Below are 12,754 nucleotides of genomic sequence, written 5' to 3'. Positions count from 1 at the left end.
GGTGTGAGCCACTGACACTGAGCAACAATCAAGTTTTAATTAGGTCTCTTTTTATTGATTTATTTATGGTACTGGGGCTTGAACTCGGGGCCTTCACCTTGAGCCACTCCACCAGCCCAATTTTTGGTGATGGGGTTTTTCAAGATAGAGTCTCCCAAACTATTTGCCCACGCTAGCTTTGAACTGCAATCCTCCTGATCTCTGCCTCCTGAGTAGCTAGGATTTCAGACATGAGCCACTGGCGCTGGCTCTCTTTTTTATTTTCAAGGCAGTACGGGGACTTGATGGGCCTTGTGCTTGCTAGGCAGGCACTCTACCACTTGAGCCACTCCCCAGTCCTATTTTTTGGTATTGAGTATATTCAAGATAGGGTCTCACAAACCATTTGTCTAGGTTGGCTCTGAACCATGATCTACCTGATCTCTGCCTCCAGAGTAGCTGGGATTACAGGCATACACCACAGTCTAATTAGTCTCGAACTATGTGATCCAACACACAAAGTTTTTCAGAGTCTAAGGGGCATGATAACTACTAGTTTTCTTTAATCTCTTAAACTTGAATCCTGAAAGAACAGGCTAGGGGTATAGCTCAGTGGTAGAGTGCATGATTGTTAGCATGGGTTCATTCTATCCCCATCACCAAGAACATGAGAGAGAGAGAGAGAGAGAAAGAGAGATAACACTTCCTTAAAATGTGGTTTAATGCTATGTATTCAACAGCACTAAAATAATCATTCAAGAAATATTTGTATGAGCCAATCATGATAGCATGCACTTGTAATCCTAACCACTTTGGAAACAGAGGCAGGGGGAATTGCTCGAGCCTAGAAGTTCAGGCCAGTCTTGGCAACATAGGAAGACCCCATCTCAAAAAGAAAGGAAGGAAGAGAGCAAGGGTGGGAAGAAAGGAAGGAAGGGAAAATACCTGTATATTTATTGCAAAAATAAATATTTTTCCTGTTCTAACTTATTTTTGTGTCTAATTTATGGATTTCATTTTTTCTTGTGACTCTGATCATCTGTATCTCTGACTAAAGTTTTCCTCCAAACTGGTAATTCCAGTAATCTGAGTTCTACCAACATTAACAAAAAATCTAAACATGCATCAATATGAAATGTATCTTTGTTGTACAGACAAAACTATTTTATAGTATATCCCTCAAGACACTTATAATTACTGAAATGAAACAAGATTCAGTTAAAATTAGCAAATTTACATCACAACAAAATCTGTGAGATTACTAGATTAAAATTTTCTAAAAAGAAAACGAGCAAATAGAAAGGAGGGTTATCTAAAATTTTTAGTTACTTAAGGCAAATTGTTTTAAATATCTATGAAGTACTTATTTTACAGATGTTTACAGATTCAGCAAATGACTAGTAAATAAACTGAGACTCTCGAGGAACTATTGATTTTGCTATGAGAGAAGAGATAAATATAGAATAGAGTAAGGAGAAAAAGAACATTGAGGTTATTACTAATATTATGAACTTCTAGGTTTAAAAATATGTATGTGGGGGCTGGGGACTTAACTCAGTGTTAAGAGTTCTTACCTAGCATGCATGAGGCCCTAGGTTTGATCCCCACTGGGTTTGAAACACTATTAAGGAAGAGATTGCTATGAGAATGGAAGGGGACAATGATAACAGCTAATATTTATTATGTGCTTTAATGGACCCAGACACTGTGCTGAATGGGTTGTTTTTTGTTTTGTTTTGTAGTTGCAATTGATACTAAAGTTTATTAGGAAAGAAACTTAGTATAACAGGGTAAAAGTACAGAGAAATGGGGAGAAACATTTCCTGCTCCCCACTCAGGAAATGGGCAGACTCCTATGCTAAGCAGGCCCTTTACCACTTGAGCCACCTGCCAGCAATTCCTATGCTAAGTGTATTACTAATTGTCTATTACTCATTTCTAACAATGCCATTGCGAACTAGATACCATTATTATCCTAACTCTACTCAGCATAAAACTGAAGCACAAATGTTATTTATTTAAGGTTATACACTTAATAGATAATACAGAATTTCATCCTAGGAAATCTGATGACACAGACCACTCACTAATTGGAAATTTTGGTCATGTGATTCTGTACAGAAATGAGCAGTGACACTGTACAGAAATGAGCACCTCTAGCACCTGCATTTTGTTTTCTAATGTCATTCTCCTAACTAAAAGGAAAGAGGGTTTCTTGGAGAAACAGCTGGAAGGTAACAAGGTAAACCTAAAACATACTGTAATAGTTAAGAATATGGTCAGAGCTGGGGATGTAGCTCAGAGGTAGAGTGGCTGCCAAGCATAGAAGAGGCCCCATGTTCAATCCTTAGCACTTGGGGAAAAAATAAACTCACATATCAAAAGAACACAAGAGTCCATCTAAAGGGGCTCTCACTAGGCAGATTTAAAAACATCTACTCATCAAAATTAGCAATGACAACAATAGAAGATAATCAACCAAATTTTTTAAAATCCAAGTAAAGAACAATAAGAAAAATAAAATAGCTGGGCACCTGTGGTTCAACCTGTAATTCCAGCTACTTGGGAAGCTGAGATTGGGAGGATCTTGGTTCAAAGCCAGCTGGGCAAATAGTTCTTAAGACCCTATCTTGAAAATATCCAACATGAAAAAGGGCTGGCAGAGAAGCTCAAACAGTATAGTGCCTGCCTAACAAGTGTGAAGCCCAAAGTTCAAGCCCCAGTAACACCAAAATATAAATAAATAAAAATAAACAGACCAAAATAGACTGAAGGTATGGTTCAAGGGGTAGAGCGACTGCTTTGCAATTGCAAATCTCATAGCTGAGTTCAAACCCCAGTCCCACCACCAGAAAAAAAAAAAGATAAGAAAGCAGGGAGAAGATACCCTTCTTTATAGAAGATAACTATCAAATATAGAAGAAATAAAAGAATTAGAGGCAGGCACCAGTGGCTCACGCCTGTAATCCTAGCTACTTGGGAGGCAGAGATCAGGAGGATCCAGGTTCGAAGCAAGCCCAGGGAAATAGTTTGGGAGACCCTATCTCAAAAAAAAATCCCATCACATAAAAGGGCTGGTGGTATGGCTCAAGTGAAGTGCCTGTGTAGCAAGCGTGAAGCCCTGAGTTCAAACTCCGGTGCCACCAAAAAAAAAAAAAAATTAAAAAGTCACCTTTCCCAGCCACCATAGTAATAAGAGGCAAGAGTCTTCAATTAATGCTTCAACCACCGAGTGAAAATTTGGGGAAGAACAGACTATTTGGTATACCCCATAAACTACTAAGTCTGAAGAGAAAAAAAATGTAAATAGAGAAGTACAGCAACGATTACCCTTAATCAAGTGATCAAACAACATTTAATACAGGAGAAACTGACATGGGTCTCCTTGTGTTTTTTGGGTTTTTTTGTGGCACTGGGGTTTGAATTCAGGCCTCACACTTGCAAGGTAGGTGCTCTTATCACTTAAGCCACTCTGCCAGCATGACATGTATCTCCCTAAGGTGACACACTGAAGATACATCACAATAAAAAGTCTAAGAGTAGAAAGACAAACCTAAACTGAGGAGTTTTCTGGGAAACTGGTCTGGACTCTGAAAATGTATCATGAGACTAACAAAAGGAAGAGGGCCTGGGAGGTTACTTCTACATTCAAGGAGTCACAATATCAAAATATAACACATGGCCCTTCATTTCCCAGATTCTGGATTGGGGTGGGGATGCTTGAAAAGGACATTATTGGAAAACTTGGGCGAAATCTGAGTATGGCTAGTATTTCAAATAACCATAGCAATGTTAAGTTTCTCAACTATGATAACTGTACTTGGTTATGCAAGAGAATTGTCCTTGATTCTCAGGACACATATACTAAACAAATAGGAGTGCCGGACTCTTAAATGGTCAAGCAGTCATCCAAATATATATCTACTGTGTGTGTGTATGTGAGAGACAGAGAGAGCAACAGAGAGAGAGAGAGACAAACAGAGGCAGAAGGAGAGAAGAGAGAGGAGAGGGAAAGAAGAGGAGGAGAAAGAGAAGCAGAGCAGCAACAATTACAGTAAAAATGGTAACAACTGGTGGACCTGGGTAAAGAGTAGATGGATGTCCTTGTAAGTGTAAAACTTTTCAGAATAAAAGATAGGAAGAAGGGGTGATAAACCCATCAGAGAACTGGAGGTGCTTTACAGCATTTTTCACCTTTAGGATTTACTATCAAACTGTCCCCTCCCTAAAGCCTAAAGTATTCTCCTCATGTTTAAGGAGAGGTAAACCTTAAAAACCCTCCCTCCACATTCACAATGACCATCCAATTTTCCTTAACTCCTCCTCTGTTACTATTTATTATACTTGAGAAAGTTACATTACAATACCATGCGTGGCTAGGAGGGGACACCATCAACACAACAAATACTAGTTTCTCAAAGGTAAATGGGCATCTCAAATTTATCTAATGCAAGACCCAGTATTAATAAGTGTATTAACTTATTATGCAACAGACATGTATTAGAATCCTGGAAGATCAGAAAACAATAGAAAGCACTGGGGAAGAGAACAGGAACAAGAATAATTTGCCCTACTGTATAGTAAGTTTACTATAAAGCCACACTGTTATCAAAAAATAGTATGACAGTACACAGAAATTAACAAACTGGTCTATGGCCATACCAGTCTGAATATACACGATCTCATCTGATCTCAGAAGCTAACCAGGGTCTGGCCTGTTTAGTATTTGGATGGGAGAAATTAACAAACGTGGCACTAAAAGAAAGCAGGCCAGAAATACACCCAAAAATAGGTTAGATTTTAATAGTTAACGAATCCAATCCACTGGGAAAATAAGTTTTATTTAATTACAACAGTAATTAAGAGCTAAGTAGTTTTCTAAGGTACCAAAGATAATAAAATAGTAAAGCCAAGTTTCAAATCAACTAGAAAAAATACATAAATCCTTCAGCACAGCAGGCTCACAAGTGGGAATGAGATAGACCAGATGTTAAAGTTCAAGACTTTAAAAAACCATACAGTCTGATTTAGAGCACCTTAGTTGCCCCTCCCTTATCCATCCCCTCTGAGCTCCATTTCAATTGCAAATCCTTTGTTAAATTACAGTGGAAATTTCCTTCCAAATAGACATAGGATACCTGAGAATTAGTATAGGTGTATGCATGAGTCCACCCAGATCGATCCCTGGCCTCAAGGCCATTGGAAATAGGAATGACATAGGTCTTCTCCCCACCTCCAAGTTCAGGATGATATAAAAACAACCTAAAGTAAAAATTCTTTTTTTCTCTGCACACTCACAATGCCTCTATTCCACTTGACAGAGATTCCATCTGTAATCCCTTTTCCTCTTTCCTATAATAAAACTCCATTATTTCCCTCATTACATTCAGGTATTCTGCTTGGATTCTTCCTTATCAGAGCACAAGGACCAAATCTGATTAGAATCATCAGCAACTTTAACAGGAATACATTCTACATAATTAAAAGTATACAGTGTATGTATGCGGGGGAGGTAACATGGGGGGGAATGGAGGAAATGAAGGTGAGGGAATATGGTTGATGGGCTTCATATACATATATGAAATAGAACAATGAAACCTCTTTTGCAATTCCTTCAAGTGTGTGTGGGGGAGACAGTGGAGGCAATCTAACTAATGTACAATGTAAGCCTCTTTAGAATTTTCACAATGAATCCCCTTTGTACAACAAATATATCCAAATAAAAAAATTTTAAAGCTTAAAAAAAAACAGCCACTAAAAAAAAGCAAAGATGTTTACTGCAGCATAATTTTACTGGTAGAATAACTGAAAATAACTGAATGCCCAAGAATAGAATGGTTCATCTATATGACAAATTATTAGTCAACTTTTAAAAACACCTGAAGTAGATCTTTGTCAATTATCTTGGAGGAATTTCCATAATCACTTTCATGTGAGGAAAAGTAGGGGCAACACAATGTATCTTTCAGGGGGACAAAAATACAGAAAACACCAACCACACCCCCACATAGCCAGCTGTATTTGACAGTATAGCTGGGATAAATGGAATGGAAGAACTGTTTTTATTCAACGTTATTTAACCAATTCCTTATTTTTGTTCAATTGTTCACTTTTTTTCTTTAAACTAATGCTAGAATTAAAACTGTTCATTTGCTCTTTTTATCTATTTTTTTTTGGTGGCACTGGGGCTTGAACTCAGGGCCTCATGCTTTCTAGGCAGGCGCTCTACCACTTGAGCCACTCCACCAGCCCTTTTTTGTGATGGGTTTTTTCAAGATAAGGTTTCTCCAACTCTTTGCCTGGGCTGTTGTTGAACTGCAATCCTCCTGATCCTGCCTCCTGAGTAGCTAGGATTATAGGCAAGAGTCACTGGTGCCCAGCATCTTTAGAGCAGATTCAGAAGTAGAATCATTAGGTATAGAGGATATAGATAAGAATTAGATACAACCCAACTAAGATCAAAATGTGTTACATGCAGGTTTTTCACTAGCTAAACACACAAGAAAATTGAAATCTGAATACTCAGTTTTCCAACCCTGGCTATCCAATGTCTTCTTACGTAGCTAAATTTTTCTCGACCCCAGTAAATGTTTTGGTTGTTCTTATAAATGTGAATAAAGACATTCTCCTTTCACCTATGTATTTTTCAGAAGAGATATAATATAACTTGATGGCTTAATTTTTCCCATTTTAAGAGTAATACTTGGTCTGTGCTTAAAAGTTCTAATATGATTCAGTCACAATGCGCATGCCTCTAAGTCCCAGCTACCAGGGAGGCTGAAGCAAGAGATTCATTTAAGGCCAAGAGTCTGAAGCCAGCCTGGGCAACAGAGCAAGACCGTATCTTGAAAACTAGTAATTACTGAATATAAAAAGCCATCAATAACCTAACTCTCCCCCCCAAAAAAAACCCCATAATTAACATTCTAAGAAGAAATATAATCATATACAAGTATTTATCTATTACTTTTTTTTTTTTTTGATGGACCTGGAGTTTGAACTCAGGGCCTTGAGCTTGCTAGGCAGGTGCTCTACCACTTGAGTACTCCACCAGCTGGGCATGAATCTTTTTAAACTGTGCTAATACCTGCACACCCATGTTTATTGCAGCACTATTCATAATAGCCAAGTTATGGAAACAGCCAAGATGCCCCACCACTGACGAATCGATTAAGAAAATGTGGTATCTATACACAATGGAATTTTATGCAGCCATGAAGAAGAACGAAATGTTATCATTTGCTGGTAAATGGATGGAATTGGAGAACATCATTCTGAGTGAGGTTAGCCTGGCCCAAAAGACCAAAAATCGTATGTTCTCCCTCATATGTGGACATTAGATCAAGGGCAAACACAACAATGGGATTAGACTATGAGCACATGATAAAAGCAAGAGCACACAAGGGAGGGGTGACGATAAGTAAGACACCTAAAAAATTAGCTAGCATTTGTTGCCCTTAACGCAGAGAAACTAAAGCAGATACCTTAAAAGCAACTGAGGCCAATAGGAAAAGGGGAACAGGTACTAGAGAAAAGGTGAGATCAAAAAGAATTAACCCAGAAGGTAACAACCACGCACAGGAAATCAATGTGAGTCAATACCCTGTATAGCTATCCTTATCTCAACCAGCAAAAACCCTTGTCCCTTCCTGTTATTGCTTATACTCTCTCTACAACAAAGTTAGAAATAAGGGCAAAATAGTTTCTGCTGGGTATTGAGGGGGTGGGGGGAAGAGGGAGGGGGCAGAGTGGGTGGTAAGGGAGGGGGTGGGGGCAGGGGGGAGAAATGAACCAAGCCTTGTATGCACATATGAATAATAAAAGAAAGAAAAAAAAGAAAATTTCAAATAAATAAATAAATAAATAAAAGGTGGTGTGAAAATAAATAAATAAATAAACTGTGCTAATAATCTAACAGGTTAAAAAAAAAAAGTACTCCAAGTGATCTACAACTTCTAGGTACTGTGCCAGGAGCTAGATATAAAATGAAAAATATGGAAAATGACACAAGATGGGTCTTGACCTAACAGAGGTCACAGTCAACTGCATTGTACAGAATTTCTGTGATAACTGGTTAGACTGCACATCTTTTCATGTTACTTACCATTCATATTTCTTCTTCTGTGAACTACTACTTATGTCTTTGGCCCACTTTTCTATTAAAGTGGTAGTCTTTTATTATTTATTATTTTTTTATATTTCATATCACTGGGGTTTGAACTCAGTTTGCACATGAAAGTGCTCTACCACCTGAGCCACATCCCCCAGTCCCAGCCTTTTAATTATGTAACAACTATTTCTCCAACGTGGCACCTATCTCAACTGAGAAATAAAGGATAAGATTAAACCTTATACTAAACTGTACTCTAATCCAACTGACTTTCAGAGCCTGTCTGCTTTTCCTCCAGGCCTACTCCCAAACTCTACAAGCCATGCCTGCCTTCTCTCTAATCTCTGAATATTAAAATACAAACCCAACTGCAGTTGTTAAAAACTGTCAATACTTTCTCTAAGTGTCCATTTATTTCTGACTGCTTTCCTTCTTTTATCTTAATCAGCATTTGTTCAGTCTTTCTGAAGCTTGAATTTATCATTTGTGAGTAACTATATAATTAATCTAAGTCAGTAGTTTTTAATTTTTATACTACAGACACTGGGCTATCTATAACTTTTATTTCTCAGTTATCTAGCACAGGCTGAGTATCCCTTATCTGAAATGCTTGGGACCAGAAGTGGCTCAGATTTTGGACTGTTTTAGATTTTGGAATGTTCAGATAGGCTTAAACAACTGAGCATTCCTAATCCCAAAATCTAAATGCTCTAAGAGCATTTCAGATTTCAGATTACGAATGCTCAATCGGTACCTAAAGAAACCCAAAATGAGTCAGGTGTGGTGATGCATGCCTGTAATCCCAGCTATTCAGGGAGCAGAAACAGGAGGATCCCGAGTTTAAGGCTAGGCTAGACAAAACCCTATCTCAGAAACAAAAATATAAACAAAAGGGCTGGGAGCTGGACTGAAGAGGTAGAGCACATGCCTAGCATGTGAGAGGCCCTGGTTTCAATCCCTAGTACCAAGGAAAAAAGAAACCCAAAGTAAATCCATCATGGACAACATAGAATTTGGGGCCTATTGGAAGAAAAGGCTGGCTTTGATAGGGAGCCTCTACTACCCAGTGCAGTTACAGGAGACTTCCCTTACCTTCAGTGGATAATTTCCCAACACCCCAAGCAGAGGCTTGAAGTCACTGGGAGCACTGCCTGTATTTGCTGTTTTTTCCAACAAGACATATTTATGAAGCATGTTTAGTTTATTAAAGATAAATTAATAATAAAATAGTAAAATAGAACAATTCATTGTAATAGAATGACTTAAGTCAGGAGACTGCTTGCTGAAGTCTTCATTTAGGCTCAACACTTTATGGCACAACATATTTTCAGCAATTGAAACATCTTTTCTGTTTATGTCTTCCACCCACAAATTTAGTATCTTTTCTTACCCTTTTCATTTGGTAATTGAGACGAGACAGAAAAACTAAAATGAATTTCTTCTTCCTTCACAATTCACCGGATTTTTCTTTTTTTTTTTTGTGGTAATGGAGCTTGAACTCAGAGCATATGCCACTCCACCAGTTCTTTTTTGCGATGGGTTTATTTCGAGATAGGGTCAAACTATTTGCCTGGGGCTGGCTTCTAACCATGACCCTCCTGCTCTCTGCTCTAAGTAGCTAGGATTACAGGTGTGAACCACTGGTGCCTGGCTGTTTGGGTTTTTTTTTTTTTTTGCGGGGGGGTTGAGTTTTTCTGGTGGTACTGAGGTTTGAACTCATGGTCTCACACTTGTTGGCAAGTGCTCTGCCACTTGAGCCACACTCCTAGCTTCACAAAAGATTTGTTCTTACCATAGATCATGACAAATTCAGTATACGTTTTTTTATTTATTAAATTGAGACATTCACCTTTTCATTTCAAGGAAAACACTATGACTTTTTTGGCTTATCGAAATTCCAAGCATCATTATTTTTGTGATTTGGGGTCATTATTAAGTAAAATAATGGCTGTGCCATTCCACAAGTCAATATGATAACCAAGATGGCTACTAAGTGACTAACAGGAGGATAGCATAAAGGGGATAAGCTGGATAAAGGGATGATTCATATCCCAAGTGGGATGAAGTTTGATTGTGTGAGATTTTATCACAATACTCAGAACAGCATGCAATTTAAAAATTGATGAATTATTTACTTGTGGAATTTTCTATTTAGTATTTTCAGACTATGGTTTGCTCCAAGTAACTGGAAAGTTGTCTACAGGTAACTGGAAGCATGGGAAGTGAAGCTACAGGTAAGAGAAGACTACTATACTACAAATCTCATCCACCTGATATTACCAGCACCAAGTCAAACTACATTTATAGAAAAGATGACTTTTCAGTCATTTACATTTCTGTCAAGATCCTTTTCTCAAGAGAGAAAAAAAAGGAAGTAAGTCAGAGATGTTTAAGTATAGTAATCTCAACATCAGGAATACTGCCATGTGCACTATGTTGAATGACTATTTAGAGGAAGAGAAGTCCTCTCCATAATACCAAAGAGACTAAGATACAGTTTTTTCAAGATTAGCCAGTGCGGAATTCCTTAAATCAAAAATGATTTGGGCAGTTTAGCTGTAAGCAAGGATTACTAACTGAAATGGATTAGATGGAGAGTGGTATCCTTACCAACAAAAATTCTCACACATAAAATGTCTAACAACAACCAAAAACAAAAACCAAAAAACAGGCAATTACCTCTTAAATAACTTAACAAAGTACTATAAGGTCCAAACTTCAAATGAATTATAAAAACAGTTAAGGCTTTGTAATTTTTAGTTGGTCTTATATAACATACCAGATACGTAACTTAAGCAAGGAACTTTTCTACCTTAGTTTTACCTTCTACAAAGTCCATACTACTTATATAATGACAAAGACTGGAAGACTAGATGAAAAAAGTACCTGAACATGCTTAAATATATTATATTATGTAAGAATAAAAGATAAAATGCAAAATAATGGGTGACTGCAAATGGACATGACAAATCTTTTGGGGGTGATGAAAATGTTCTACAATTAAACTGTGGTGACAGTTAGGTCTGTAAACTGACTTAAAAAAAACATTGTGTTGTACACATAAAAAAACCTGCATTCTATGGATATAAATTGAAGCTCAATAAAGCTGTTCTTTTCTAAAAGAAAAAAGGGAATATTATCAGCTTTAAAAAGATTCTTAATTATGATCATCTGTCAGCTCCTCCTCTGTTCTAATAGTCTTATTGATGAAACCAATGCACACCCTTAAACAATTCAGGTTCCCAATCTTCTGAATAAACTTAAAACTGCCCATTTCCCCATCAGAAATAGCTATGATTTCATATATTTAAATATATCTGATGTTATTCAACAGATAAAGGTTATAAACAGAGCAAGTATTTGTCTCCCAGGATTTGATATATTGAATTTGAATAAACACTGTAATAAAACTTCCCTCAACAACAGAATGCACATTCTTCTCAAATGCACATGGAACATTTATTACATGTACTTTTGAATTTATTACATGTATAAATTCAAGAGAAATGAAAGCATATAAAGTATATCTCTAATCACAATGGAATGAAATTAGAAATCAAGAACAGAAGGAAAACTGGGGAATTCACACATATATGGCAACTAAAGAACACACTTCTAAATAACCAATGAGTCAAAAAGAAATCACAAGGGAAAGTAGGATACCATTTGAGATAATTAAAATGAAAACAAAACACACTACAACTTAGGAGATGCAGCTAAAGCAGTGCCTCCAGGAAAATTCAGAAATGTAAACACCGAGTTTTGGGGTTTTTTTTGCAGTAATGGGGTTTGAACTCAGGGCCTATACCTTGAGCCACTCCACCAGCCCATTTTGTGAAGGGTTTTATTGGGATAGGATCTCTTGAACTATTTGCCCAGGCTGGCCTCAGTACCTGGATCCTCTTGATCTCTACCTCCTGGGTAGCCAGGATTATAGGTATGGGCCAGTGGCACCTGACTGGTTTTAAAAAAGAAAGATCTTGCCAGGCGCTGGTGGCTCATGGCTGTAAACCTAGCTACCTAGGTGGCTGAGATTGGGAGAACTGCAAGACCCCATTTCCAAAATAAACAGAGCAAAATAGACAGGAGGTATGGCTCAAGTAGTAGAATGCCTGCTTTGCAAGCACTAAGTTGAAATTCCAGTCCCACCAAAAGAAATTAAAAAATAAAAGTAAGTAAAAAGAAAGATCTTGCTGGAGGTGTGGCTCAATCACTAGAATGCCTGCCTAGCAAGCATGAAGCCCTGAGTTCAAACACCAGTAGCACTAAAAAAGGAAGATCTTGACCTAGGTGTGCTGGTACACACCTGTAATCCCAGCATTCAAGAAGTTAAAGAGGATCATCAGTTCCAGGTCAGCCTGGGCTACACAGTGACACCTGTGCAAAAGAAAAAGAAAGAAAAAAATATTTGAAGTTAATAACCTAACCTTATGAAACAAAAAAAGGGGGGTCTGCGGGCATGGCTCTGGTATTAGAGCACCCACCTAGTAAACACAGGCCCTGAGTTCAATCATCAAAAAGAAAAAAAGAATTGAAAAAGAGAAGAAAAAGACAAAAGAAAAAAAATGAACTAAACCCAAAGCAAGCCGAAGGAAGGAAATAATGATTGGAAGGGAATACAACAGGGAATAGGAAAATAAAATCAAAACTAAAAGCTAGTCCGAG

At 37.6% G+C, this 12,754-nt stretch overlaps 1 protein-coding gene and 1 non-coding gene across 4 annotated transcripts in view; both read right to left on the bottom strand.

The window, feature by feature from the left end:
• Aff4 (ALF transcription elongation factor 4) overlaps positions 1-12,754 on the bottom strand; it is an 80,284-nt gene that overhangs the window by 54,014 nt on the left and 13,516 nt on the right. Inside the window, exon 1 of one of the 3 annotated variants that reach the window (XM_074057199.1) lies at positions 12,396-12,414. The exons of the other annotated variants lie outside the window; for them this stretch is intronic. The gene's annotated coding sequence lies outside the window, so the exon portion shown is untranslated. Of the gene's footprint in view, positions 1-12,395; positions 12,415-12,754 lie in introns of those variants that run through there. 3 annotated transcript variants of the gene reach the window in all.
• Trnas-aga (transfer RNA serine (anticodon AGA)) lies at positions 6,154-6,226 on the bottom strand. The gene has a single exon. It is a non-coding gene; the product is annotated as a tRNA-Ser (tRNA).

The sequence above is a fragment of the Castor canadensis genome, chromosome 16 (genome assembly GCF_047511655.1).
Source record: "Castor canadensis chromosome 16, mCasCan1.hap1v2, whole genome shotgun sequence".
NCBI classification, from domain to species: Eukaryota; Metazoa; Chordata; class Mammalia; order Rodentia; family Castoridae; genus Castor; species Castor canadensis.
Note: the sequence above shows the minus strand (reverse complement) of the source record. Positions and strands in the feature narration are given on the sequence as shown.